The sequence below is a fragment of the Corvus kubaryi genome, unplaced genomic scaffold (assembly GCF_017639235.1).
Source record: "Corvus kubaryi isolate FWS band 111438036 unplaced genomic scaffold, C.kubaryi_AGA036_p1.0 37260, whole genome shotgun sequence".
Taxonomy (NCBI): Eukaryota; Metazoa; Chordata; class Aves; order Passeriformes; family Corvidae; genus Corvus; species Corvus kubaryi.
Genome location: NW_024581077.1, coordinates 5,509,579 through 5,534,495, shown reverse-complemented (window position 1 = coordinate 5,534,495; position 24,917 = coordinate 5,509,579). Strand labels below are relative to the sequence as shown.

The 24,917-nt window shown below is 37.1% G+C and overlaps 1 protein-coding gene across 1 annotated transcript in view; it reads right to left on the bottom strand.

The window, feature by feature from the left end:
* TENM4 (teneurin transmembrane protein 4) overlaps positions 1-24,917 on the bottom strand; it is a 928,417-nt gene that overhangs the window by 737,336 nt on the left and 166,164 nt on the right. The window contains exon 2 of the mRNA XM_042024146.1: positions 2,983-3,061. The gene's annotated coding sequence lies outside the window, so the exon portion shown is untranslated. The remainder of the gene's footprint in view (positions 1-2,982; positions 3,062-24,917) is intronic.

Here is a 24,917-nt window from a genome sequence, read left to right as displayed (position 1 = left end):
AGTACTAATTTCTTGTGCATCCCAAAAGATATTCTGCCCACGCATGTTGTACAGTTGCTGTGTATGTCCATCACAGCTATTTTGTGGGGTGTTTAGAAGCCTTCAGATCCCCAACATGGCAATGGTTGCTGCAAAAAGCATCAATCTATAACCCAAATCAGTAGATCTGTCAATGTGATATGATCATGTATGGAATATAAGGACTGTTGGTTTCAGATAGGGTATCTAAGCCACACCATTTTAAAGCAAACAGGGCAACCAGATATTGTCATTATGTTTTTCAACACACTGAGAGTGCAGTTTGAGATGATTGTAAATGAGAGTCTCCTGTCAGGGATTCAGCTTCCACCAAGCCCAAGCTGATGCTCTTTACTCCTGAGACAGACAATACAGATTTCACCAGGTAAAGGTTGCATTTATTGGCCACTATAACGTACAGCAGCGAGGTGGATTTATCCACAGCCTCCCTTCCCCCCTCCACCCTTTCTACACAACTGTTTCCTTGAGTGGTAATTTTTGCTCTGGATTCAGGGGCAGTGTACCAGAGACACGTAGGGCTGGGAAAGACCACAGGAGATGGACTTAATCCTATATCTCAAGGAGGATCAGTTATATCTGACTGAAGATTCTTCAACCTATTCTGAAAGCCCTCCACAATATATCCAAGCAGCATATTCCAGCACTATATTTTCCCAATCTGTCCAAGCTCTCTGCTGCTACCTGCCCTGAACTGACTTCAGTTTAATTTCCCAACATTTTTCTCTCTCCAATATAAATTTGATGGAGACAATAAAGCATTTATTTCTTTATTTAAAAGCCTATAATTTCTTTGAAGTTCATCACTATAAACCAGCTCAAGCAATTCCACCTTTCTTTTCATTCTTTCTCATGAACCTCTCATACTCATCCTTATTTTTCCTCATAGGTCTATGTCCAGTTTGTTCATAGCATTTTTTAAGTGTCCCACAATGGATATTCCTGAGATTGTACCAATACCAAACAGAGCATAGCAGGTGGTTTATTTTGCATTTTGCAGGCTGCACTTTTATCCACATTGCAAAATGACATTTTTCCTTTTTACAGAAACATAGTATTCTTCACTCATATTCCCCTGTGTGTTTTATGGCCCCCTGCTAGGAAGACTGGACAGAGTTCCCTCTGTAAAATCAGTCATGATTCCCCAAGTGAGCTGAAGTTTTGCTCAGCATGTAAAAATCTGTGTCCTCCAGTGATCAAAGCAGTCAGTGATCATACAGACTTCTGAGAGCAAGTCATACTCTAAAACAAAAGCATTTAAAAGAAAATCTTAAAACCACAGGACAAATTATGTGTACATCTGTGGTATTAGGTACCTAATTATCTCCCGCAGCAGGATCCTAACCTTACTAAAGAAATCCCACTTCTTTTCTTCTGGCTCCCCAACTTCCCTCAGCATCTTTAGAGTTCAGTTGCACTCATCCATTGAATATTAAATCATGTAATTTCTCTTGAAGATTAAGTAAAGTACCTTGGTGTGTGTAGATCATAAAACAGTTTTCTGACCATCATACATCTCACCCAGCTACATAGAATGCCAGACCCTTAGGATAAGTTATGTGGGAAGGGACCTCTGTATGTCTAGTCCATCCTTACCTCAAAAGCAAGTCTAACTGGATGAGATTGTTTTGGACTTTGTCCAGTTGAGTTTTGAACACTATCTGTAGAAATAATCCCCCTTCTGCCAAGCACAGATTTTGATTCCCTCCTCCTGGTATATATCCAGGTAATATGTGAAAATACAACACTAATACTTTTTCCAGATATTTTCTTTCTTGCTGATAGAGACTTAACAGAGGAGACCTATTTGTTTTCAACTCAAGACATTTCAAAGTGTTAAGTATTTCAGTCACTGTGGCTAACAACAAATAAAATATCCTTTGTGTTTCATCAGTGTATCTTTATACAGCAACCTAGCAACTCAAACCTGGTGATTTCACCTTTGGTCTCTTTTCCACATTTTTGATACAAAATCCCAGCACTAACAGCATTTCAAGTGCAGATTTTACACCCAATGGATGGAAGTAGCAATCAGCATTGCAGACAGTATTGAAAATGCAAGAGTTAAAGCAACTCCACTAGAAACAAAAAGTTATATTTTATACTATTCATTTTTGGCAATATTTTAAGAAGAAATAGGTTTTATCAGGCCTAATGGAGTTTAATCATTCTTAACAGCTACCCAGTGAGCTCTCAAATTATGTAAAGAAGAATAATTCAGTTCATACACCACTGTACATGCATTACTGTATCTCCACACAGAAACATAGTTCCTGCTCTTCAGAAATTACTCAATCAACATCATACAATAAACCAGAAATATCAATAGGGCTATAGCTTGGGTGGTTTTGACTAGTGACTTTATAACTAATCTTTTAAATGTATGATTTTCTAGATACTCTCTATTCAAGTACCTTTAGTAACTGACATATGTTAATCAGCTACAAATAAAAACTGCATTGAGGTTTATAGGCAAACAAACATTCTTTAGCATCAAAAACAAACCAAAAGCACAATACCTACAGTGAATAAAATAAGATCAATCCAAAAATGAAAAAAGAAAAGAAAGCCCAACAAGGAAAAAAAAGATTAAAAAAATAGCAAGAACCATTATGACTCTTGTATTAGCCTGTAAAACTGAACTTTGGACATTTCTGATGAGGGAGTACCTGCAGATAAAGCAACCTGCAAAGCCTCATGATGCACAATGGCACAAAGTGGAAACTGAAAATGTTTCTCTAAGAGAGGAGGGAAAAAAGATATAGTAATACTGAAGCTACTTGTGAAAGGGAAGGGAACTGCAAATATTTAAAACATATTATTTAATTTGCTTTTCCCTTTTTTGTTTGTTTTTTAGTAAACATCATATTGAACAGGAAGTAAACCTTCCTTCACATTCCTGGACCTGAAATGTGGTAAAAGAGCAGAAAGAATACAACGACTTACCAGCAAGGCTGTTTGCTATTCATCCAATACTTGTATGATACTCTATCTCCAACAGGATCCATATACTATTACCAGTGTCCTGTAAGATGATAAAGACAAAACAAACCATAATTCTTTGAGGAATATTGTAAATAAGAAATGCAAGTACGGCGTCAGTGAGAAATACTATGTGCTACTGAAATTTCATGCCATATCTACTAGGAGAGTGTAGTTATTATTACAAGACATTTTAGCTAAGATTACTACTGGGGAAAATGACATTTGAAGACAATACAGCAAAATAATAACAGGTGGGTAGGTTTTACTTCATCAAAAAATGTTGATTAATCTATATCATAAAAAAGCATATTCATGATACAAAATGAATAAAAACTAAATTGTATTTATCTACTCGAATGAAGAGATTTTTCTGGTGCTGCTTGAAAATCCCATGTCAGTCTCACTAGAAAAAAAAAATTGTTTGAAAGTATAATTTGTGTTGCTTTGCTTTATTTCCTTAAAGCTTAGTTTAAGGTAGTTGTTAGACTCCTGTGTGAAGCTGGTAGAGAAAGAGAAACACCTCTGAGAGCAAATCAAGTCACTTGTGTGGATGTCCCTCTCTTCACACAGGTTGTTTAGGTGGTCATTTCAGCCTGCACTGCCAGCTGGTTAACTTAGAAAACATGAATCCCATCCAGAAAGTGCAGGGGAAACAAAAATTACTTTGTCTATTTTTATTTTGACAATGTTTAGCTGTCTCCCACTCCTGCAATCTGCAAAGTGCAGTGGATCAGAAGGCAGACTTCTTCACGGTTGTGAAATTTTTCTCCAATGAGAGTTCAGGCTTTAATAAAATTAACTCCCCCTGAACAAACCCATGGTGCTAGGGTCAGAAAAGTACTGCAGATTAAACTTCAGACACCTTTCCTGAGGTATCCCCTGAGATGATGAGAGAAGTCAATGGACAAACCTTAAGGCTGTTGTTTCAGTGAAGGATCAGAGAATACAAATCCCTGTTCAGGGCCCCTATTTCAATACACGTTTCATCTCCTGAGCATTAATAATACACATAAAGCTCAGTGTTTACAAAGAAACTGCAGAATATGCAGGCTACAACATAAATATTTTACAAGTGTGGAGAACCTGCTAAAAGAGATCTTTTCTCACTTTTACTAATGCATCCTTCATACCAATAACAACCTTAGTATATGTAATCACTTTATGTAAAAGGAATAGTCTCGCCAAATATGAAATGGTTGCTGAGATACAGATTGATCTGCCCAATGAAAAACAAATATTACAATTCAATCTGCTTTTAGTGAGTCCAGAAGCATCCTCATCTTAAATGCTCTTTAAGAATATTTTCTCTCTTAACATGCACCAATTAGAAGGAGGAAAAGCAGATGGCCAAAATAAATTAGAGACAGCATACCAGCCGAGCCTCAGATCATCACCATTGGCAGATCTGAGCAACATCACCATCCAGTCAGTAGTTAGGAAGAGAAGTATGCATGTTTTTTTCCTCTATCCCTTTCCGGAATAAAATTGGAGAGGCACTGCAGCTGCCGGAGTACTCAGTTAGCAGATCTGAAGAAAGCAGAAATCTGGCCAAGGATATATAAACCCTTCTGGGGAAGAAATTTTCTTAATATCCAACCTAAACCTCCCCTGGCACAACCTGGGGCCAGTTCCGCCTGTCTTATTTCTTGTTACTTGGGAGATCAACCCCCACCTCACTGCAACCTACTTTCAAGTACTTGTAGAGAGTGAGAAGGCCCCTGAGCCTCCTTTTCTCCAGAATGAACACCCCCAGCTCCCTCAGCCACTCTTCATAAGACTTGTGCTCCAGACTCTTCCTCAGCTCTATTGTCCTTCTCTGGATAAGCAGAATGACACGTCTAATATGACATCTGTGCTACTCATCAAGATAAGTCCTAAGTAGAGCAATTTTTAGATTGTTTGGTTTGTTTTTAGTGGGGTTTTTTTTATGATAATGGCTGCAACTGCTCCATTGTGTTGTCATTAATGGATAGTCATCCTAGACTGTAACACAGCATCATGGAGTACACACATGGTGACAGTGAGGAACAGGAGTCAGGGCAATAACTGGAAACAGGCCTGATGGGAAAAAATGGGACATTAGGTATATACCTCATCCTGTATGTTAGAACACCTGAAGCTTTCTGAGACAGCTGAGTTAACTGACCTGCTTCTGTGTTTGCAGAAATTAGTTACAACAAACACAAGTTTCGGCAATCCCAAATGACTTACTGAAAGTGTTTTGGCTTTCTGGTGAGAAAGTGAGAGTTTGAAGAAAGATCTAAATGCACAGTTTCACTACTGGACAAAGAAAACAGGTCAACCATCCTTGAAATATTATTGTTTTGTTTATATGTTTATATAAAAATTACCTGAAAAAGCTATGAAGAGTATTAAGTAATCTGAATGCTGAGTGAATAAAGAAAGTGATTTCAGAGCAGTTAAACATGCAAGAATGTCTGAAAGGTTTTGGGTTGCTTTGGTTTTGTTTTTATTCTACCTTTTAAATTGAAGATAAATTGCAGGCCACACATGTACACAAGTTATCAGCTGGTTTAATTTTCATACAGACAGTCTTATTTTTTGCAGGTTTTTCCCCCAGTTGTATTACTAGAAAGTGTAAGTACTATGTGCTGCATCTAATTGACACAGCTGCATTTCTAGTTAAAAACTTCAGGCATTTTGCGGTTCAGAATTGAGTATTTAACATGTCATGAGCATTATAAGATACCATTTGTTTCCAATATGAATTGCATAATTGGGTAACCCAGTCCCTGCACAACTAGGGGCTATTGTGCTTTGCCATGTCATTTTGAATTGTCTTTTACCTATGATAAATAATCCTTTTAGTGTTTCCACTGTTGCTGGAGGGTGTTCTACCTCTTTATATTTTACTTTTCTTGCCATTTTAAAAGCTTTTTTCCAAAAGAATTAACTTCTGAATACATTACTTTTGTCCCTTAAACCTTCTATTTATATTTTATAGCTGGGCCAGTCTTATTGTAGATAGGATTTTATTTGGGATGAAGATGTGTCAAAAACATGTTTTCCAGAGCTTTGGGAAAGCCTTGCATGTGGGAACCCCTGCAACATATCACGAAAGAATAGACTCATGCAATTCAAACGTTTCCAGAAATCCACTTTATTAGAAATAACTTTTTATAGCGTTTGAGCTTTTTCAGGCTCAAATCTGGGAATCACAGAACTGTGGAAATATCATATCATGGCATATAACACCATTTGAATTAGAGTCCTGCTGTGTTAGGCATTGAACACAAATTACATCCAGATTGTTCTTTAGCCCTAATTGCTCTCAGTTTTTATTTATAGTTTTAAAAGAGACAATCAGCCGTACAAAGTTCTAGTCTTTCTTAATAATTACTTACAGACACATCCCACTGAGAACAAAACCAGTTGCCATTTTCCATTATCTATGACAATCACTCATAAAAGAATACCAATCCACCCTCCTAAAATAGTACCTCTGACCTTCAGAGAAAGTGGAGGTTTGTACAAACAGCCTAGAGTAAAAACTAATGTAGCCAACTGGAATCTGATGGGGCAAAAGTGATTTTTAAGTCATAACTGAGCAATAAAATCCCCCTTTGCCATGAATTTCAACAGTTGCAGCAATATGGCTGTAAGAAACCTAAAGATTTGTTTTATGGAACCTGTTTATTGATTATTTTGCTCCGAATGCTCAGGATTTACAGTGCAGTACTGAAGATGTCTTGTTTTGGCACGTGGACAAGAATAGAAGGTAGAGCAGGACTGGGAGGAAGGATAGATACCTCTGCAATGTGACATCATTGCTAAAAGAAACATGGAGGGGAGGCTGGAACTATATGACCTTCAAGGTGCCTTTCTACCCAAACCATTCTGTGATTGTACGTGTTTCTGTGGTTTGCTATGATAAGTGGCTGCTTGGAAACGTGATTTTGAGTGGAAGTCCATTTAGAACCAGGGAATGTAAATTCTATGGAGATTTTTCTTAAATTAGAAAGTCAACAACATATGACTTCAGAGAGTCTGAAAGGCAGTTCAGTTGACTCAGCTTAGTTGCCACAGAATACTGGCCTCTGTCAAATACATAACAAGCAGCCTCTGCCACTTACATAATAGGGCAACACATCTCACCCTCAGATTCCAAAGAGCATGTCGGTTCCTAAAGGGCACACCTCAGAGGTCCTGCATTGTATCACACAACAACATGTACCTGGCCTGGATGTACCCTGCAATACCTCTGGAACGGCAGAATGCCCCTTGTTCAAAAATGAGTGTTTGTATATATATGTACACACATAGGATTCTACTGCACCTTCTCAGGCTCCTAATTTGTCCAATTCATTTGGCTATTAGATCACACACAGAGGAGGTGGATTAAAGGAAGACAGACTAGGAGCATAGCATGAAAGGTGCTATGTGATGAAATGAAGATCTGGCCTGGAATTCCCTTCTTCCACGCAACTGTCTATTGTCATTCAAGTTACCTCAGGGACGCAGGTCACCCACACTTTGATTCCTCTTCAGATTTTGTGGCTGACAAAGGGAATGTTGGAACTCTATGTACTTCAAAACTAATTTATATTTACATCCATTTTGCCTATGTATTACTTTAAGTGTGATGTGAAGGAGCAGTCAGTTTAAAGACTGTAACAGGCATTTACACATATTTGATATATCTCACAGAGGGATGGATATACACAAAGGCTAACTTTAGTCATGGACAACTTAAGACAAATTTCCCCGGGCTTCCATTATAGTCAGTTCAGGGAAGGGATCCTCCAGAGAGTGATCCAGACTTGGATGTGGACTTGCTGGCACTTTCACTGATTTTTCAGAGCAGCATCCATTCCTGTCAAGTTCTTACAATTATTGTGCAAAATACCACTTTAACAGCAAGGTAGCTGTGTCAAGCAGCACTCAGCACTTGAACCATCCCTGCATCACCTTTTTCAGCACTCCTACACTGAAATGTAAAACCATGCTACACCTACTTGTCTAGGTAGTCTACGTTTAGAGACCTCTATGTCTGATCAAAGACCAGGTTAAGCATGATGCTCCTTGAGTTAACACTACATGGAAGATAAGTTCTGATGAAAGCTGTAGAAGAAAAAGGGGACTGGACAACTCTACAGAAGAAGCACTTACTTGCACCCACACATGTACATGGATATCCAAAGAAGTGTGATCTTTGGGAGGGTGAAGAGGAACACACTTGTACTTTGTGAAACTGTTTCACTGGGTTGCTGTTGTTTGTTTCTCTGTGTGAAAATAGATTTTTTCATTGGAGTTTCATAGAACGTGGTAAAATGCTCATGAAGCCAGCTCTGTTGAGACAGCTTAAATGCTGTTATCTAGTAAAGTGAAGAATCATTTCCAGGATTCAGCTGTGCTTTAAACAGAAATTCGCGAGCTCCTTGTCAGCAGCTTAGATATTCTTGTGAATGCGGTATAGATTTTATGGAAAGAGAGAGACTGACAAACTGCATGTGGTGACGTATGTGGTCACTGTAATGATTCATTTATGTATTGCTAATTGGCACTGCTAGTGTCAGTTAACACCAATTCATTCATAAAATGTATGTAGTGGCAGCTAGTTTCTGGTTTACAATAGTTAGAAATCTGTCAGTCATGCTGCAAAGAGAAGGAAAGCGAGCTTCTTATGTGCTACATATTTACAAAAAGAAATCTAAAGTCCTACAGTTCACAATAATATTTTTGTTGTTACTTTCTGTATTATATTTTTTGTAGATAGATCTGTGGTTTATATTTGTATCAAAATTAGTCCAAGATGCCAAATTTTAACTTGGAAGAAATGGCAACTTGAAGAGTTTAAGTATTTGAAAATATCAGTGGAAGGAAAAAGATGCTTATGAACACAGTGGAAACTGAACTGAAGTGATTTGAGAAAAGCTCAGCAATTTTACATCTGTCTCTGGGCATGTTTTTGTTTTTTAACAACCCAAGCATTGAAAACCAGAAAAGAAGAACAATGTGTTAAACAGAATGAGATTATATTCAAGGCATGAGAAAGAGCTCAGGATACCTGAGTAGGGCAACAGTGCAAAAGTATACAGCAGTGTGGCTTCAAGCTCAAAAGTTCTTTGATCACTGCTCACAAGTGTTTGAAGTGGCAAAAATTTTTATAATGCTTTAAAGCCATAAAGATATTTGGCTTCCTACAAGACTTATTTCCAAAGTTTTCAATCTGAAGAAGGATTATTTCTACAGTTAACAAGGAGGGACAGGAGAAACCCTAGAGAGAGATTCATCACACCTAAGTTAGACATCTGCATCTGAGCCAGTCACCCTAGGCTCCCTTTCCAGTCAGGAAGAGTGAACAGCACTGCTACAGTACGAGACATCCGTCTCTTTTAGACCTCTTCCTTAAGATGACAATTTTTACTGTAAAACCCATTGTATCTCATCTTTGATTATAACTGGAGCCTGGTTAACTAGCTCAGATAGTAGATGTTTAAAATCAGATATGAAAATCCCACCTCTGCTATGTCCAAACGCTTCCAGAATGAGCACAGGGCATTTCCCAGTATCAGCTGCCGTGCTGAACATACAGGAATGTGACACTGAAGTTGAACTTTCTAAAAATATTCAAGAAAAGCAAGGAGCTAGAGTTCACTGCAACTGAGTGCTTGATAAAAATATATCACTAAATAAATGAAATTAATTTTTCTTGTCATATTTAATAATGATTCTGATGAAGAGACACTTGTGACACAATGAGAGTTTTTTTGGGAGGTCTCATAATGGGCCAGAAAAATATATACTTTTAAGTAAGAGATATATGTCAAGATTCCTTATACATATTTTCCGTAAATACTTTCACATCTTTAACTCCCAGTGAGGAGATTTTCAACTTTGTGTTTTTCATAACTGTGGTGGTTCAACCCTTTTAAACACATGTGAGCTCTTTTTACTCCTTGTGCATACTGTTGTTCCACATTTTGACTGCTCACAATTATATTTATTTTCAAGAAATGCTGTTTACATCCAAACCTACATAAGACAAAAAAAGATTGTTTCTTCTGTACATACCTTCAAGAAATAAGAAAAATGGTCCTTGAAGAAGTGTTTGGAAAAACATCTCTTGTGATTTACTAGACAGCACCTAAAGTGCAGAGATTCAGGAAATCCCCTCACCTGAAGATGGTTAGAGGATGGGAAAGTATTAGGTGTAAACATCAAATTTGCATGTTCAGTTCATCCTTTTCTCCTGCAGTCTGCTTGCAGCCACTGCTGGAGAAAGAGAACTACTAAATGTGCCCAGGTTCTCCATCTCAACCCCTTTTAACATAAATTGAAAAGCTGAGGATATACAATGTGAAATGGTGGCCAGATAACAGAGAACACTTGTCAGCTCTAATCCAACTCATTTATGTAGCTGGAAAACATTAGTGTTATTCATTACTCTCTAACATTTCATCAGATGTTCTTTAGGTGCATACTTAAATAGCAATGAACTAAAAATATTGAAAGTTCTATACATTTCCACATAACCCTCTTCAGGTCTGACCTTTTTAAGAGTGTTTGCAACTCATTAAGTGGAATCAATACCCTTAATTAGCATTCAATTGTTAAGAAAGGCTAAGTTCTTTAAAATTTTATAGAGCATGTGTAAAACTGAGTTAGATGTATCAGTTCCTTTATCAACAGAATGAGCCTAAAGATTGCTTTTTTATTATGTGCTGACAAGTGTCTAAACTCTCTCTACTTTCTGAGAGAAATCAGGAGTGAGCAAATTAAATAGGCAGAATTTTAATGTATCAATTGAGCTAAAATAAAAAAAATGTTGTACTGTATCCTTAAACAGAAAGGTTAGATTGGATTCTGATGAATATTCCTGTAGGAAGAAAAGACCTAACATCTCTTTTATCCTTTCACCCAAACACTGAAAATAAAAAGCAAGGGAATCTTCTGGTTTCTAACTCCATTGATTCAGTCTTTAGTTTGAGGCTGCATATTCCTCCAGCTTTTCCAACACTAACCTCACGAGTATTTTAATTCTTATTTTTTTTGAGTTTGGCTAGATTAGGGAAAAAAAAAAAAGAAAAAAACCCTAGTTACTGATCCTGGCTTTGTAACAAGAACCTCAATCACTACTTTCTGTGTCAAATCTAGATTTTCCAATCACAACATTTTTTGCCTCAGTTGGAAAAAGGAAACACGGCAATCTAAGACATTGCACCAGAGTCCAGGACTAAACTCAGCAATAAACGAATTGAGGGCGGAAAAAAAATGTTAATTATTGACACCATTCACCCTCTGTATTGTGAAGATTCATGTATCTCTGTTACAGTTTGGAGAGTCATTGCAAGAACAGACTTCATTCTAGTGTTCCAGATAACCATCATGAAACCAGTTTTGGAAGGCAAGGTCAGGAGGGTAGAAGCATGTCCCCTCTTTTGTCTGGTACATTTGGCTTACACTGGTGTACTTACATGAATCTGTTGTTTCAATCCCATTATGTGCAAACATCTGTGGAGTTTCTGAATAACATAAAATAAATTATTCAACATTTACCTAGTCTTTGTGGATTTAAGGTCAAAACAGATCAGTAAAATACAGGTCTGATTTCTGGACAAGCACATAACAAAGAACTTCACACACTAATTCCTGTATCAAGATTATGGCTTCTGCTTGAACTGTCACAAACTCCAGTAAAGAATATCCAGACTCAACTTTTAGACTTCAGGTGGTGAGGAATTCATCATGCATCCAAGAAGGCTTTTCCAATGCATAATTATCTTTACTTAGTATACGTACCTTGGTTCTAGCCTGGATTTATCTAGCATCAGCTTCTACCCACTGAAACTCATTATGACTTTCCAGTAAATTAAAAAGTCACTACCATCAGATGGTTTTCTTCACTTAAGTGCTTGTAGACCATGATGAAACCACCTCTTAAACTCCATTATGAAATAAATTGATTGAGAATTTTTACTGTATCTCCTCAAAAGACATTAACTGCTTGTTGAAGTTATTAGGTAGCAAATATACTGGCATGTTCTTTAAAGACTTTCACAATCTCTCCAACGGATCATAAGCCCAATATTCAAGAATGGTAGTTCTTTCTTTAAACACACCTTGTCAGCGTATACAGGGAATTTCTCAGCCTGCAGTACTTTTCAGAGAAGAGAGGCATGGTTTTACATTCTTCAGCTGTGAAATTCTTTCCCTTTCTGCCTTCCAAGCCTAACAGTTTGTTTTCCAAATGTTCCAAAATGCACCAGTTCTTGTCTCTTGAGAACGGAAGCAGTCAGCCCCTCTCAAAAAATTTTAAAAATCCTGCTCATAAAATCCATTCTGTGGCTCCCTTCCAGCTAGTCATGCTCAATCTTCTGTTAATAAGGGAATTTCCCCTTCTAGTTTTATATATAGGAAACATGTTGTCTAAATACAAAAGGTTTGACACATCTATATATGAAAAGAATCCAGCTCCTTTAATCTGTAAATTATCCTCTCTTGTTATCCAAAACAAGTCATATATATAAAACTTAGCTATGTAAACCTGTTTTATCTCACAAACTTAGCCAGAAGCTCAGTGTTAAACAACTAGCTAAGAGCTACAGGTAAGTTCAACAAGCCCTATAGACTCCACTTCTCTCTCAATCCATAAATTGTTGTAGAATCTGTTACGCTGGAATGTCTCCTCCAGCAAGAACATGTTATAAGAATGAAAAATAGTTGTTGTCACTAGTTTTGAGATCAATTCATGGCAGCAACAACATATTCCTCTTTGAATGGTGCTCAGCTACCCCTTGCTTTCAATGCCTGCTACTAAAAGTGTTTGCTATACACCTGTTTTGGATCGATCTGACTTGGACTGTAAAATTCTTGTGTGTGTGTATATATCTATATCTATATCTATATCTATATCTATATCTATATCTCTATATCATCTATACCTATACCTATACCTATATCTATATCATCTATATCTATATCAATATCTATCTATATCTATATCTATATCTATCATCTATATCTGTATTTATATCTATGTCTATATCTATCTATATCTATATATCAGTATTTTCTGCCACTTTCTGTAAAAAATGAGGGGATCAATATATCTTTTTCCTTTGTGATAGCACAGCACAATAGCAGCAGTCATAGTTTGACTCCTGTTAGCTGCTGCTAAAGATAGGAAACCTATCTCTCTACTATTAAAGTTGCACATCTGAGCAAGAAACTTTATTCTGAGCAGTCCTGGTTAACTTTTATGGGTGGGGTTGAAAATTTCAGTCTGAAAAAAAGAGAAAACTTCCATAATCTGGAAGGTATTTTCATTTTAGCATTTATTATCCTTCAGTAAGTTTTAAGGTGGCTCTGAAATATGAAGGTAGAACTGCACCAGCCCTTGCCTTAGTTCCAGAGTGGGGGTGGTACAGTGCAGATTACAGGCTGGTGCAGTCACATCAGGGTATGAGGTTTTCAGGCCCAAAGGTAGAAGACACTGGCTTTTCAATGCATTGGCATTTTGGTATCCATGTAATTCCTAACCCATAGGTTTGGGCAGGCAGCAGTTTTGATCTCTAATTCAAACTTGATGGAAATTTCAAAAGTTGCATTATGACATCATGGGTTGACAATATCCCACAGATGAATAGAACAAATTATATTTGTATAGGGTTATACAAATATTCTGTATTTTTGCCTTGTTCCTCATCCTTTCTTTAGATTTGTTTGCTAGGTTACCATGTGAGTAATACATCTACTCATTCAGACATGAAAAGGGTAGCACAAATAGTTACTTGTGCTGATTTGACTTGACAATCTCTCTTGCTTCCTTTTTCTCCTATTTTTTTTAACTATTTCTCTTGACACAGCTCCAGCTACTTCTCCTAAGCTTCTGAGTCCCAAAGCTACCATCTGGCCTGCAGCTTGGAAAAGCTGTTCTCAGTGTAGAATCTTCCTTATTTGACACTCCAGCTAAGACTTTTTATAATCTCTACTCCCACTATCCTAGGCATGCTAATAAAAAACAACAACAAATGTTACTAAAAGAAACTGAAGCAAAACTTTTATGGCAGGAAAATAATTCATGCCAATAATGCTGAGCAAATTTGAATTCACTTTGATACTAGCAATCTGCTTACTTGGGAAAAAAAAAAAAAAGCAAAAAAACCCCACAACCAACCCCCAAATACCAAAAATTCCACCTGACATGATTGTGGAGCAGATACTATAGGAAGAAATACCCACTCCGTCATGACACTAGAATACCTGAGCTGATGTTCCACTTGCTGCTGCTATACTACTAGACAGAGTCACAAAATGGCCAGCCAGTCTTTTTATTTCTTACATGAAACAATTGAGTACATTAATTTTTCTCTAGAAGGTTTGTATTTTTCTGGTAGCATATCAAAATATTGCCCTTAGTTTAATTTTTGTCATGTTGAGGGCAGTGAGCGAATCATTGCTTAGAATGTAATATACTACACTAACTGTACAAATTTCCCTGAAGTAAACACTTTCCAAATCTGATTTGCAATACTCATACCCTGGTCTTTGATTTGTCAAGAGCTAACTGCACAGCAGTACAATAGCAAGCAGAGACAGAGCAGCAAATCACACTAACTTAATTGTGACAGGGATTGGTTGTAGTATTTTGAATAAAAAGGAAAAAGACTCTCAGAAATTGAATCTTCCTGGTGAAAATAAGTTTCACAGAATTCTACAAGAAGAAACCAGATCTAAACACCAACTGCAGTTTGAAGTAAACAAAGGAGACCGGAATACTTTTTACTCTAGCATTTTATTCTACTCATTGTAATAGTTGTGCACATTCTATGATTGGGAAACATTTGTTTCCAAAGATCAAAGTCTATTGAATAGTTCACTAAAACTAAAGACCCACAGAGAAGTATTTCTTAGAAGGTCATATTGGGTCACTGGTTAATGCTCTTTTGTTCAGAGACTTCTGTAGAACTGGCCAGCCCCAGATGCAACAGAAGGATACGTAACCTCACACAATAATGAGAGTTGTAGGGTCAAGGAGTTGTGATAAACAGAATGAAGTCCAAAAGACTGCTGATTCCCAGTGGTATTTCTCAGGAATCACTCCTGAAGATAATTTGGCTTTAAGTTGGTGCTAATGGTCTCGGCAGTGGACAGAGTGCACCTCAGTAAGGTTTTGGGTGAAGCCAAATTGGTGTGGGGAGCACTTAATAAGCTCAGGATTGGGTCTGCCATTAAGAGGACACTCAAAAGGCTGGAGATATGGATTCAAAGGAACTTCACCACAAAGAAAATGCACAGTCCTGGAATTGAGATGGTCCCATGCAATAACACAGGCTGGGGTCTGGTTGTGAGAGACTGTAAGAAATGGATTACCTCAATCTGGAGAACAGAAAGGTAAAGGGACGCCTTACCATTGTTTATAACTATCTAGTCAGAGAGTACAATGTGGATGAAAACAAACACAGAAATACAGAACAGAACAAAAAATCGCAAAGGCCGAGCTGCAGGACAGGAAATTCTGATTATACATTAGGAGAAACATTCATAAGAAAGGTAATAAAACATTGGGTAAGGTGGCACAAAGAGGTTGTGAAATCTCTATCTCTTAATTAAAAATCCAACTGGAAAAGATTCCAAGAAATCTGTCTTAGGTTGGCCCTGCTTTGAGGAGCAGATTGGACAAAATTGGCTCCAGAGATCTCTTCCAGTTTAAACTACTCTATGAAATAATATTTTAGTGTTTAAAGCCTAAAAAAGTGCTGTAATTTTGTTTTCTCACAAAATCAATCTTCTGCTCTAGGTGTTATTTCTGGATATTCTTGTAGGCAATAAATGCAGCTCAATTCTTGTCTCTAATCTCTTGATAACAGAATTCTGCTTATCTCACAAACAACTTTTCACTTGGATGTCCAATCTGATTGATCTGGTCTCCGATTAAACATTCAAATGGCTGTTAGTTTTGTTTGATTTTACTGCTCAGTGGTATTTTTTCTACAGTGGAAATTCTACTTTTTTTGTTGAGTTTTCCATGTTGCTTATCTTTTCTAAATCTCAGTTTCTGCAATATTCAGTGTGAGGTTAGTGATCTACTCAACATTTAAGCAGGGACATCACGGGTATGTGGGATGGCATAATCTATGCTGTTGTTCTTTCCTTTCCCTGTTTATTAAAAAGTATTTTGCTTTCTAACAGCATCTGCACTTTAAGAAAAAAGTGCTATATGTAAACATGCCATACATAAATAAAATATATTAAGGCTGGATTTCTAAGAGTAGAAACTTTCATTAGGATTAACAGGCAATAAAGGGGGTTTTGGAGGAGCAGGAAACAGATCTCAATTGCAAGGTCCATCTGCTACCTACAGGAAAAAACACTGTTCTGTGGAAATAATTCCTGGCTGAAGAACAGTGTGCAAAACCACATCTCAGTCTCTGCTAGTGTAGGATTCATTCTGCACTCATATGAAGATGTATGAGTATACATCTCTTTGACTGCATGGGCTTTAGCTCTGTTCTTGTTTCCAGGATAGATGGGAAGCATTATTCTCCTCACCAGTGTCTTAATTTCTCCTAGACACCAATCCTTATATTTCTATTAATTCTATCAGGCAACCATTTCATGAAGAAAGGACAAGGTATAAGTCTTAATAGCTTAGGCACTAATATGATTTTCAAGAGACTTTGAGTTCTGATCAACAGCTAAAATACAATTTCTTTTTATGAACTTCTTAGGTCTGGTCACACCTCCACCTCGAGCAAGGTGGTTATGTGGCTGATATTGACAGCCCAACAACTCCATCAATTGTTTCAAATTACATTTATCTTAATGGTTTGAGCTCTGCAGTTTAGACATGCATGAAAGAATTTTTGTGAGACTGTCAAGTAAAATGATCGCATTTACTTCACCATGGGCTTGGTAACCACAGCTACCTTTGCTCTGTTAATACCCAGAAGTCCTGTATTTCTGTTGGGCTACCTCTGGGATCTTCACAGTGTGTGAGGGTCACCGAATTGAGGAATGCAATGCAAATACCCAGAAACTAGAGCCACCTGAGAGGCTGTGCCCATGTGGCATGGTGCAACGTGAAGATGGTTGAGCCTGAGTTTTGAAAGTGGCATTACCGTACTCAGCCCACTGCTATATCAGGGGAAACACTGAGAGTCTATTGAGAACAAATGCGTGAAGCCCTGTTATATTGCTCCCCTTTGAAATTGCTTGTGTGTTAGAAAAATAAAGCTAAAACTATTCAGCTGACTTTTTTTGAAGGCAGATCAGAAGCTCTTACTGGGAATTTTGTACATTTATGTGTATATTGACACATGGAAAATACTTAAGTTTCTTTAATTCTTGTTTTTCTATATACACACAACAGTACACAGTTGTTCTACATGAGGGCAAAACACTACATAGGCTGTAATTTAAGAGAAAGAGACTATTAGTACGATGTCATATTTCTTTGACAAGCACATGCTTTTGTACTGTATTAAAGCAAGGTCAACTCAAATTTTACATTGATTTTCCTGGAAAATGCCAAGAGGCAAGAAAGTGCAATGTAACATCTCTGTTGATTTTATATCCAGGTTCTGATAGAACAAAAGGGAATTAAGCACTCCATGAAAAAAATTAACATAAATATGTATGTAGAATTTCTATTCATTGAGAGCTGTCTAAGGAAGACTTGATTCCCAAGTTGTAAACTTCCATTTGCCTTTATAATTAGGTGATCATGTCCACATACTAATAAACCAGTACATAGTATTTTACTAAAAATGAACATGAAATTACTCAGGGAAGAATGTCTTCCTCTGTTTCATTGACACACATAAATTAAAGGTATTCAAAGTTACAAAAATAGTCCTCCTTTCTACCTCTCCTTTTTTGTAATATTTTATCATTTGGGTCAAAATGTGGTTAGCTACTCCAGACTGGTATATTTATTAATTTTGTATGTCTACTGTGAATATCCTGGTGCATTAAATTACGAAGCAGAGAAAAAATTGAACTTTGCAGATGACTAGAAGGAAAAGAAAAAACAAACAAGAAAAAATTAAGAAGGAAAAATGGAGAGCTCAGCAGCACGACCAAAATATTAGTTAACCATTGGTCAAGTGAACGAGTATTTCAGTGAGGGGGGGACTAAAACTGAACAGCATTATAAAGAGAACAAACAACTCATTGATGGTAAATCTTAGGAAGGAGTCTGAACACATTGCAGTTAAACATTGAGTGTAGAAAGTGGGATTCAGAGGAGAGGCTTTAGCCCCAAATAATAGTTCACATGCGCGTTCGTAGAGGAAACAGTTTTTAATGAGGAATTCCTTCAACTCCTTTCATTAGGAAGTGACAAGTTTGATTAGAGGAATATTTGGTGATATTTTTTCTTTTCCTTCTCCCTTTGGTAATTCATCCCTACTTATGTCACATTCCATTTTTGTCTATGGTGAGTTTTCCCATTTATCATAAAAGGAGCAAGTCATCAGGTCCATATTTTACTAATACAGGGCAAGGAAGTGTTAATGAGACTTCACTCAAAAGAAAAGAAAGCCCAGTAGTCTCCAAGAGCTAATAAGCAAGAATTCTACTCAGTTTGAGTGAATGTTGTTCCATTTTGGTTTGCGTTCTTTTGCAAAGTTTCTGTTTGCAGAGGACACATATGCTAAAATATATATTTTTTAAAGGTCATGATTTGATATTTTTCCAGAAAAAATGGAAAAGACATGAAAATATAATTTTTGATCTGTAAAGGGCTACTGAGGTCAGTGATCAGAGAGTGAACACAGGATAATATAGCAAATAAGCAAAGCAGCCAGAGCTAGATTATTATTTCTACATTAAAGACTCAGATTTCTGGCAGGCAGCATTTGTATCAAAACAGTATATTGACATACAATACAGGCTGCTGTACATGAACAAATCCTGGGGAGCTTCGAGGGGCTCTTGGGGAGGGGTTATTTTTTTCTTCCCACATTTATCTTACACATTTCCAGCTACAAGAGAGAAACCTAACCCACAGAGAGCCCAATGAGCAAACCAGCTGATATTGGCATGGGCACAGTGACTCTGATCTAAGTGAAGGTTGCAACTCAGCAACAAATGTAATGGTTAGGAGAATAAGGCACTAGTGAAAGGGGTGATAGGGCTTGAATAAAATTAAAATCAACATATTCATGGTATTTTGAATTAATCTTTCTCAGCTGAGTACAGAATGATAAATCCAGGCTGAAAGAAAAAGGAAAACTCTTCAAGCTTTAGATAAAAGAGATAATAAGAGTGATTTGCACCTAAGTTAATTTGTTTATGACTTTTAATTGAAATATTATTTATACGGCAACAGTAGCTAATAGCCATATTTTTTCTGTGAAATGTGTTGAACTATGCAAGCCAAAAAGAGTGCCTGCCTTGTGAATTAGATAGAAACTTGGATGATTTATTTGTTCCTGATCTAATCCTGATCAAAAATAGCTCACTGAATTCCTACAGCACCTTCATAGGAGAAAGTGAAAATATAAAGACTGTGTCTTATGAGGAAAAAATTCTGGATGATCAATCATTGCAACTAATTCTTTTACCTTGTTTAATCAATTACAAATCCCGTGCCTTGTCTTTTACAAGAAGTTGGGTTACAAATATAAAGTCACAATACTTAAGTGAATATCCAAGAATAATTTTAAAAAGGATTATCAGAACTTTCTCTAAATTCACAGCTCTTCATCTATCATATTTTTCTGCCCTATTCGCCTACCTTCATCTACCCAAATTCACAATTCTTCATCTCTTGCAAGAACCCTAACTGGCTAAGTGGCATAGTTTTCAATAAAATAGCAACATTTGAACAGTATTTCAAAAAAGGCTACACAGCTTTTTTTGGGGAAACAAATGAATTATGCATCTTAAATATCAACAAATATTTATACAGCTAACAATCTGCAGCTTAAGTGGTCTCTACAAATTTAAAGAAAGGGCATACTGTAGTACTCCATGATAAACTCAATAATAATTAGAATTCCTACCAGGCTGTTAACTAATGCAGACATATTAACATGTATTTTTAGCTGAGCTTATTTTGTTCTAATAAAATTTAAAGAAGCATAGCTGAAGGGTAAGAAGTAGCAGCATCTGCTCTACTACCAGCTCTGCATTCTGCTGTGCCATTTAGGCACTGCCAGTGTGTATGTTTTTGAAATGCTGAAATGAAGTCCTAGATTGATCCACTGTTACTGCTTTAAAATAGTCTGTGTATAAGCCTCTGCTTCTAAATTCTATAATACAGGATTTCTGGAGGGATGCAATCCCAAAAGTAGCAGCCTAAATTAGAGACTTAGCTCAACAGAAGTGATGACACTTCATACTTATGGCTGTCTCTCAGAAAACAGATTCCAATACATGTATCCCTAAACATATCTGTGTGTTTCTCTTTGATGTCCAGGTTCATTAAAAGCAGTCCTTTTAGTTTTTTTTTAATTTTTCAAAATATTTTTGTATGTTCTAACTACTACAAGACTGGTGTCTGTGTCATGACTGGGAATCATGCTAAAGCAAGATGGCACAAATATGAAATGGAAGGTGATTTGTTTTGTAGTAATGATATTTCTTAAGTGATACAGATTTCTCTGAAGGACAACAGATTTCAAGGTGTCCTGGGTTGCAGTGTATTCTATTACCATCCCCATCAGCTGTTGAAATCAGGTGGGGCAGTGTTTCCTTGCCTCCTCCCCCCAGACTATCTTTCTGTTAATTGCCCATCATTGTCCTGCCGCCTGACTCAGAGATAACTCCCTCCGGACTATCTTCTGTTAATGAGCCTAATCAACACTCTGCCTCATGACTCGTTACCCCATTGTGAGATGCTCCACCCAGAGGGAGGAACCAAGCATCCCATCGTGGATATAAGCTGAGGCTGAACACCAGAGACACCGGCTTCCTACTGGATTTCCAGAGGACAGGAGCTACACAGCCACCATTGGACTTCCTGAGGAAGGGCAGACTCTTTTACTACAGGATCACTGCTTCAGAGGACTGCTACCACCACCCTGCCTAACAGGGTGTCAGGTTGTACCTTGACTCTGTCAGTTTGACAGTGTTTTCTTTTACCTTTTTTTTTCCCCTTTTCTTTAATTTCCATTAAATTGTTATTCTGACTTGGTGCCTCCCACTGGTTTGTTTTCAAACTAGTACACAAGGTAAAAAAGAGTCTGGGCCTTTACATATGATTTGGGGGAGTTAATGTTGAATGAAAAAACAGTTCTTGAAGTATTTGCAAGGAGTCTGCTGCATGCTTTCACCCCTCCCTTCACATGTGCTTGCAGGCTGGTGCAGTCAGAGTCCTGTCAATGGCACTTCTAAGTTATGATGGGTTAATTCACATCTCTCTGGGCATCACTGGTGCTTGACAAGGTGTGAGATCTGAGGGCACATTGGCAGTGTGGAGCGTGTTGAGTGCCTTGGACAGTGTAATTCAGACACCTCAAGGAATGTCTCCCCTAGGATATCTCACAGAAATTAAGTTATAATCTGAGAAGTTGTTCCACTAGATTTGCTTTCCTTTAGGAATTGTGAAGAAATATAATTTAGTTGACTTCAGGCAACAGGACAAATCTCTTCAGAGTTCTCATGTCAGGAAAAAAGAAACAGCAGTTTCTTGTCCTGTTTGCTCAGTATAGCTTGATTTAAGTGATCAAGGTAACATTAGAAGGAGTGTAGTCACTATTGGCAAGACACACGTACAAGAATTCATTTAATAATTTGTGAAGTATTAAAAATAAATATTTTACCTTTTTTTTATTTTTTTGATGTAAATGATATTTAATCTATGGTGTATCTCTGCAAATTCAGTCCTCCTTCCTGAAATATGTACTCTGGGGATCTCAGTATATGAGCACTTTTTATTACAATGTGATTTACATCCAATAGCAAGAAGGGAAGGGAAGGGACTACAGATGAACCACTGCAACAATTATCAAGTTACAACCAGGGGTTGCACCTCTGAAGCAAAGCTGGGAATCCTGATATGCCCTTTACAGATTGCTCATGGGGACATAAAGCACATACATGAGTGTGGATTAGTAAAGCAGCCGTTTGTCACAGCAGGGTCAGGATGAAACTTCTTAAGCTTCCTTTGCCAGTCTGTTTTGAATGCCGGACCAAGAAAAGCATCCTAAGTGATCATTAATAAAAATAAATAAGAACCTAGCAGGAATATGATCCATATCATAATGCAACTAACTGGTGTCTAGAGAGTAAGAAAGTGTTTAAGTAAGAAAATAAGTGGGAAGGTTATTGATGACTTCCTTTCCTCCAGAGATATGATCTTCTACATCTTTCGGTTTTCAGCACCTTGCTCATTTTTCCAGCAGGGATATGGGTCACCATACAGTAAAGCTAAGCCTAGCACCAATAGGTTTGCTTTTTAATTGCCTTTCACAGGGGCTTTAGTAGGAGTGCAGAGATCCCAGGAGATACCCAAGAGCACAGAATGAAGATCCCGGAGGTAGTGCTGTCTGCCTACAGACCACAATAAGAGAGTAAATATCCTGTATAAGAAATACAAGAAAGATTGCACTGCACTTACAGTTTTTTAATATCATTGCACTGCTACTTAACGCAAGAAAGGAATTTCACAACCCTTTGCTCTTAAGTGAGAGTACCTTTCTCAAGGTGCTCTAAGTTCCCTTCACTCTTCCTTCTCCTGTGCTGCTTTCTCACCATGCCTACCACCCACTTTTAGTGGTACATCCTTTCTTAGCATCTGATAACTGCATAAAACAAGAAATTACTACTTTGAAGAATTTTTATGTCTCAATATTAGTGCAGAAAATTATTATAGTTGTCTTTTTTTTTAGTTAAGTGGGAAATTGTGTGGCTACACAAAGCGACAAGCAATATATAAGTGTAATAAATTACTTTGCATTTCTCAAGAAAAAGTTTATGCAGATTGCTTAGAGATTACTCTGTACTTTATAAACAACTTTACTGTTTATATTAATTTTCTGTCTATTCTATGTACTTACACAATTATTATAATACCTTGAAGCCTCAAAACCCCTTGAAATGCAGATGTTGGTGAGACTGGAGAAGGAAACCACAGCGCTATTATACTTAGCTAACAAAGGAGGGTCAGAAGCCCAAGACCCTTTTGACATAGACATGTACATCTCAGTTGCAATTCTATGCATCTACACCTGTAAGTATCTAGAAGAGCAAGTGGAGGCTGATGTTCTCAGGGTATATGAACAGCTAACTATACATGCCTGAATTTGAAGGAATTTTCAGAAAATACTGTGCTGGTTTACATTGGGGATGACCATTGATGAGAGACCAGAGATGTTTAAAAAATACCCACCAAAGTTCACTCTGTAACTTTGATTTCCTAACAACTTTAGAAAAATGGAGCCCTTCTGGCTTTTTTTTCTTTTTTTTTTAAGATTGTTATATAAAACTTAGGTAAATCAGTTAACCCTGGGTTTCAACTTTCTAGGTTGCTGGACTACCCCCTAGAACAATATTCACTATTGTTTGAATGTACTTATTTTTTGTTGTCTGAGGCAATTTTAACCAGTCTTCAAACTTCAGGGATTCAGGCAGCATAAGTTTTTCCTGAATGCTAATTAGCTTGATAACTTTGTTTATTTACAGATTATTAAGCAACCTGTTAAATTAATATGTAGCATCATAATACATCTTTCAGGTTTCTTGCAGCTGATTGCTTGGAAGGTTGTTTAACAGAGGAGCCCTGGCTGATGGAATGATGGTCTTACAGGATTTGCAACCTACTGAAGGAGCAGGTTTTTTTGCACAAGTTGTATCTGTGGTTCATTGAATTGTCTTGGAAATCAGATGTTAATTGTATCAATAAACATAGCAACAGTGCCTTTCACAGGTCCCATGATAGCTGCTTTTCCTTCAGCTGGAGCTCTTAAAATGTTCCTGGACTGTATTTTTGCACAGTTGACTTGTACCACACAGCTAGTGTTTCTCTCTGAGTCATCTACCAAGAAAATTGGAACTGCTGGTGAAATATCCACAGGCCTTGCTCTGCACCAGGTACATCAGGAGTTTCAAAAGAAAATCAATAAATTATTCCCACAGACCACCAATCAGTAGTAAAATGGGATTTTCATCAGTAATAGTAGAACATTTTTGCATTCATGCAAACCTCACCATTATTGCAAATTCAATTACTTCTGCTGTTCCTTGTTAAAATATTTTAAAAACTGTAAAAGTGGATTCCAAGTTCTGCAGCCTTAGTTTTATGGTTGGAGGGAAAAGGCAAAGGGATACAGGCAGTTCTGCATGTATGTAGGGTTTTATGAGGAGTTCCTCTCAAAATGGACTCTGAAATACTCTGTGTTCACATTAATGCTCTTTAGCACTCCATTACAGTTGCAATCACTTCTAAGATCTCTCATTATCAGTTGCATTGAATCAAGTAGACATCTCAGAAGATCTTAACTTTATGTCTTAGATTTTAGGGAAAGCACTCTAATAAGTGGGATCTGAAAGAAAATACTGTTGGTTATTGCCCAGAACAGTCTAAATACTTTAAAATGTCATATTTCAGTTCCTTATTGCACAGTAATTAACACAAAATTGGAATAGATTCTATGCTGTACACTTCATCATTTCATAGCTGGATAGGTGACACTGACTTAAAATACCTACATAGCAATAAAGTTTATAAACCATTATGCAGCAAAAATATATAATCATTACTAATGGAGTGCTGAATGGGAGCTAAATTCTTCTCAGCCCCCAGCATAATGCAGAGATTAATAAAACAGATAAGTCGAATATCTATTACCTGGAAGTCCTAAAAATTCAGTAGTTCTCACTTTTTTCTTTTTTTTTTTTTTTTTTTTTTGAGAATCATAGAAAGTCTGGAAGTGACCATTGGGGAGGTTTTTTTTCTTTTTTCTTCTTCCTCTACTTTAAAAAAA